Here is a 6,000-nt window from a genome sequence, read left to right as displayed (position 1 = left end):
ACTGTGATAGTGCACTGACCAGTTTTGGGTTCGAGAGCCTACAAACTGAACACACAACATTAGTCTAAAGCCCTCCCCACCACTGAGCACCTAGACAAAGCAGGAAGGCAGATTCAATCATCAGGGACCCCCACCACCAGGTTCAGGAACACATTGGTTGTTTGTCATCCTGTTGGGTGCAGTCTTTCATTGATTCAATTGTATTTCTTCCATCTACTGAATACGCCTGCAAGAAAATGAATCTCTGTGTTGTAGATGGTGACATAGATGTACTTTGATAATAAATTTTCTTTGAACTTTGACCCCCAGTAAACAGGGTTTTCCCTTCTCAACAGGACCTTAAACTAGATCTATTTCCGTGGTGGAAGTAGGGTGTACGGTATATCCCGTTCTTTCTGGGCCAATATTTACGGGGCAGATGAACGAGACATCGTCACTCCATTTATTAGACAGATTCTCTGGGGAGATACACATTATCAATATTCCAAATCAAAATCTTTCCAGTTTCCTCTCCACAGCTGCTGACTGATGCTTGAGAGTCTGCAACATTTTAACTCTTCTTTATTCTTTATTTGCAGCGTCTGCACCCATTTTATCTTTGCTATCACCTTCCAGAGTGCGGAAACTTGCTGTGCACAGCTGTCCACCCACATTTTATACATTACAACCCACTTCTTCACCAGAAATGATTCATACACTTCCTGAGGATGTAAAATGCATCAGCAAAATCTCTCTCCCCTTCTCTCTCCCCTCTCTCTCCCCCTCTCTCTCCCTCCCACCTCCCTCCCCCTCTCCTCTCTCCCTCCCTCCCCACTCAACCCCCTCTCTCTCCTCTCTCTCTCTCTCCCTCTCATCTCTCTCTCCTCTCTCCCTCCCCCTCCTCTCTAACCCCTCACTCTCCTTCTTTCTCCATAAAGCAGGTCGCTCTAAAACGTATTAGAGCAAAGAACAGGGCCAGATGCATTCAGAGAGTCATGGAGCCTTTTGGCCCATCTAGTCTGTGCCCGGCCTTCTGCCTAGTCCCATCTAGCTGCACCATACTGCTCCATATCCCACCCACCCAAACTTCTCTAAACGTTGAAATGAATCTGCATCTGCTACTTAAGCTGGCAGCTTGTTCCACACTCTGAATGAAGAAATTTTCCCTCAGGTTCTCCTTAAATATTTCACCTTCCACCCTTAACCCATGACCTCACCCAACCTCAGTGGAAAAAGCCTGCTTGTCTATACCCCTCATAATTTTGTGTACTTATACCAAATCTCCTTTCATTCTCCTCTCTCCAGGGCATAAAGTCCTACCTATTCAACCTTTCCCAGTAACCCAAGTCCTGATAACAACCTTGCAAATTTTCCCTGCATTCTTATCGATACCTTTCCTGACTCTCTAACCGTTTCTGGCCCTGTAGGGAGCTATTGACGAAACATGGACTGATGGGACCAGCTCACTGAGCAACATAGTCTGAATGTACATTGGGCCGAAGGTTCTGTTCTGTGGTCTATAACTCTTATTGTGGAATATATCACTCTTATAGAAGGAGGCATCCATCATTAATGACCCCCATCACCCAAGACATGCCCGCTTCTCATTGCTACCATCAGGGAGGAGGTACAGGAGCCTGAAGACACACACTCAATGTTTCAGGGATAGGGTCTTCCCCACCACCATCAAATTTCTGCATGGACAATGAACCCATGAGCACTTCACTAATTTTTTTGCTCTTTTTGCACTACCTACTTAATGCTTGTATGTATTTCTTATTGTGATTTATAGCTTTTTTATTATTATGTCCTTGAATGTATTTCTGGTTCAAAACAACAAATTACATGACACACCAACAGAAGCTCCGAAGACCTCGTACCTGGGAGAGGGAGGGTACACCAAGAAGACGGGACAACCTGAAATACTGGCCCAGGAGAAAGGACTCCGGTGAGCTACATTTGGCAACCCATGGCCTAGTCAGGGGGATGGGTTTAAGTAAGTAGGTAAGTTTGACATCTAATTCTTTGACAAGCTTCTGTAAATGTGTGCTGGAAAGACTATTAACTGCATCACAGTCTGGTACGGACCCTTGAACAGAAAATCTGACAATGAGTCAATCACAGGTAAAACTCTCCCCACCACTGAGTACATCTATATGTAACACTGGTGCAGCATCCATCATTAAGGACCCTCAGCATCCTCTGATAATAAAATTTACTTTGAACTTTGAAGTGTACCAGCTATGCCTCAATGTAGTCTGGGTTGTGTTGTGCACAGCAGCAAGCTGCTTCACTGTCTGGAATGGAAGTGAACACAGTTCACACCAGAATCAGGTTTAATATCACTGCGATACATCATGAAATGTGTTGTTCTGTGGCAGCAGTACATTGTGATACATAAAAATACCATATTGAAAATAAGAAATATATATATATATATATATATAAAAAATAAAATTAGCTAAGGAGGGCAAAAAAGGAGAAAAAAGAGGAAAAAAATTGGTGAGGTATATACATGGATTCAAAGTCCTTTCAGGAATCTGATGGCGGAGGGGAAGAAGCTGCTTCTGAATCGCTGAGTGTGTATATCCCCCCTGGTGGTAACAGTGAGACAAACGCATATACTGGGCGACAGAGGCCCTTAATGATAGATGCCACCTTTTTGAGTCATCGCCTGTTGAAGGCGTCCTCAATGTTTCATACATTTATGCATTACAAACTTACATCTATGACTTCCTTCACCTGAATACACACACACATACACACACGTATGCAAACACATGCACAGACAAGTACACACACGCAAACACACATACACACACAAACACACACAGACGTGCAAACATATACATACAAACACACGCACACACACATTCAATTATGTGCACACATGTATATTGTGTACAGTTTTTGTCACCTACTTACAAGAAAGATATTAATAAGGTTGAAAGAGTGCAGAGAAGGTTTACAAGGATGTTGCCGGGACTTGAGAAACTGAGTTACAGAGAAAGGTTGAATAGATTAGGACTTTATTCCCTGGAGCGTAGGAGAATGAGGGGTGATTTGATAGAGGTATATAAAATTATGACGGGTATAGATAGAGTGAATTCAAGCACACTTTTTCCACTGAGGCCAGGGGAGAAAAAAACAGAGGTCATGGGTTAAGGGTGAAGGGGGAAAAGTTTAAAGGGAACATTGGGGGCGCTTCTTCACGCAGAGAGTGGTGGGAGTGTGGAATGAGCTGCCAGATGAAGTGGTGAATGCAGGCTCACTTTTGACATTTAAGAAAAACTTGGACAGGTACATGGATGAGAGGTGTATGGAGGGATATGGTCCAGGTGCAGGTCAGTGGGACTAGGCAGAAAAATGGTTCGGCACAGCCAACACTCACAAACACACATACATGCACACACATGTATACACACAGATACATGCACATATACACACACAGACATGTATATAGACATGCAACCACGTACACACATGCAAATACATGTACACACATACACACACAAGCATGCATACACACACAAAACACACACACATATGCAAACATGTATACAGACAAACACACACACATGCACACACACATACACACACATGCACACACACACGTACACTCACGCGCGCGCGCACACACCCACACACAAGCACATACACACACACACACACACACACACACACACCCACACACACGCACATACACACACACACACACACACGCACACGCACACACACACACACACACACCCACACACACGCACATACACACACACATACACACACACACACACACACACACACACACACACACACACACACACACACACACACACTGAGGAAACCTATGCCCTGATACTTCAACATCTATATCCTGAGAAGGGAGACGGCACCCCAAAGCAGTAAAGAGAACAGATTCAATAAAGATAAAGATCTCATGATTACAGTGGATTCTGCAGGTGCTGGAAATCCAGAGCAACTCACACAAATCACTGGAGGGACTCAGCGGGCCAGGTAGTATCTATGGGGGGGAATAAACTGTCAACGTGACCCTTCATCAGCACTGGAAGGGACAAGGTAGAATGCCAAAATACAAAGTGCAGAGAGGGAAAGGAGGACAAGCTAGAAGGAGATCCCTGTAGCACATAAAGATGTGACAGATTGACACATAAAGATTCACTTTATTTCTCACATGTACATCAAAACATACAGTGAAATGTGTTGTTTGTGTCAAATCAGATCCATGAGGATTGTGCTAGGGCAGCCCATAGGTGCCCACACTTACTAAACCTAACTCATTCATCTTTGGACTGTGGGAGGAAACTGGAGCATCAGGGGTAAACCCTAGTGATCACAGACAGTTGCAGGGATTGAATCCCGATCTTACTGTTGTGGCTGTGGTAACAGCTACACGACTGTACTGTCCCCGAGGACAGTCAAATGAGAGGGAATATTCTGTAGGTTGATGAGAACAGAGCAGGGGAGATAGTTCACGGCTGAACAGTCTCTGCTTTCACAGTGTACGTCTGAAAGTGCTGAAGCCCCGCGGGCTCTGGTTCTGTGGGTGGGTTTCTCGTCTGCTTCTGTCTGACGTAGGGAGTGGATGCCAGCTTCAACTCATGGGCATAAACCAATCACTGCCTCGGCAGATATACATCACAGCCTCCTCTGTAAACACCCTTCCCTGACCTCCCAGTGTCTTTAGGTGCTGAGTATTTCGAGACCGGTCATGACTCAGTGACCGTGCAGTTGACTGAAGCAGGAAAGATGTGGGAGAGCTGTCGATTGCCAGATATATTCCACTGTAACAGTGACATCAGCAGCCGGAGAGCCCTCACTACTCCGTCAACCTCAGTGGTCTTTGACTGCAGAGAATTGGTGAGGCTTCTCAGACCCTCTGCTGCTTCCTTCACCCCCCCTCCATCTGCCCCCCTCGCTTCCTCACCCTTTGTGCAATCGTCCCCTCTCCGCCCTTCCACCTGGTCCCTCAACACCACCTCTTCAGACAAGAAAACACAGCAGCATCTCCACTTGCTGAGGATTTTGATGTGAGTGAGGCTCCCCCGACCCTCCTGCCATTCTAACCAATATTTGCAGGAGCACCATCGAGTGTCCTGACCAATTGCATCACTGTCTGGTTGTGGTGAACTATGTGCCTGTCGGGACACGCCCCCTGCTGACTGCTCCTGTGGCTCCTCCCACAGGCCCCTGTATAAAGGCGATCTGAGGCCTGACGCTCGGCCTCAGTCTCCAGGACATAGTATGATGGACACTCACTCCTGGTTCCTTCTTCCAGTCAATAAAAGCCGATATCTCGCCTTATGTCTCAGTGTGAGTTATTGATGGTGCATCACTGGTACAGGAGATACAAGGCATCTGACTGTGTCACTACAAACGATTGTGAGCATGCTGAGAGGATCATTGGGGAGGGGTCTCTCTTCCCCCCATCGGAGATATTTTTCAAAAGTTCTGCGTACTCAGTTGTCATATCCCTGCAGGCCTCTACAGCTTGCCATAGAGCATTGGACTTCCAGCCTCCTCAAGTACCTGTGTTCCTTTAACGAGAATAATTAAACCCTCATGCTTTCCGTCAATCTGGTCAAGTTCATTGTGAAGGGCACAGAGTTTCCACATTCTACGATTATTTAATTCAGACTCTCGTTACTGCTGATCAGGGAGTCCCTGTGCCCTGAGAATGATTTGCCCCACAGTGATGCTCGGTCATGCAACCAAATCTCTTTGCATGGCCGCACAGAATCTCTTGTGTTTATCTCTGCACGGCGAGAGTTTGCTGTTTACGTTGACTCATGGCCAGTGAACACCATGACAGAAGGGCCCTCAGGATTACCATCAATCCCTCCCATCTGTCCCACAGACTCTTCAGCCCCTACCACCAGCCAGGAGGAACCAGAGCACAGGGAAAAGGAAAGTTAGGATGGGAAACAGCTTTAACCCCCAGGCCGAGAGAGAACAGAACTCCCAGCCACCAGCCACCTCTCATCATGTATGAAGCACCAGCAG

This window comes from Hypanus sabinus, chromosome 7, assembly GCF_030144855.1.
Source record: "Hypanus sabinus isolate sHypSab1 chromosome 7, sHypSab1.hap1, whole genome shotgun sequence".
In the NCBI taxonomy this organism is placed as follows: Eukaryota; Metazoa; Chordata; class Chondrichthyes; order Myliobatiformes; family Dasyatidae; genus Hypanus; species Hypanus sabinus.
Note: the sequence above shows the minus strand (reverse complement) of the source record.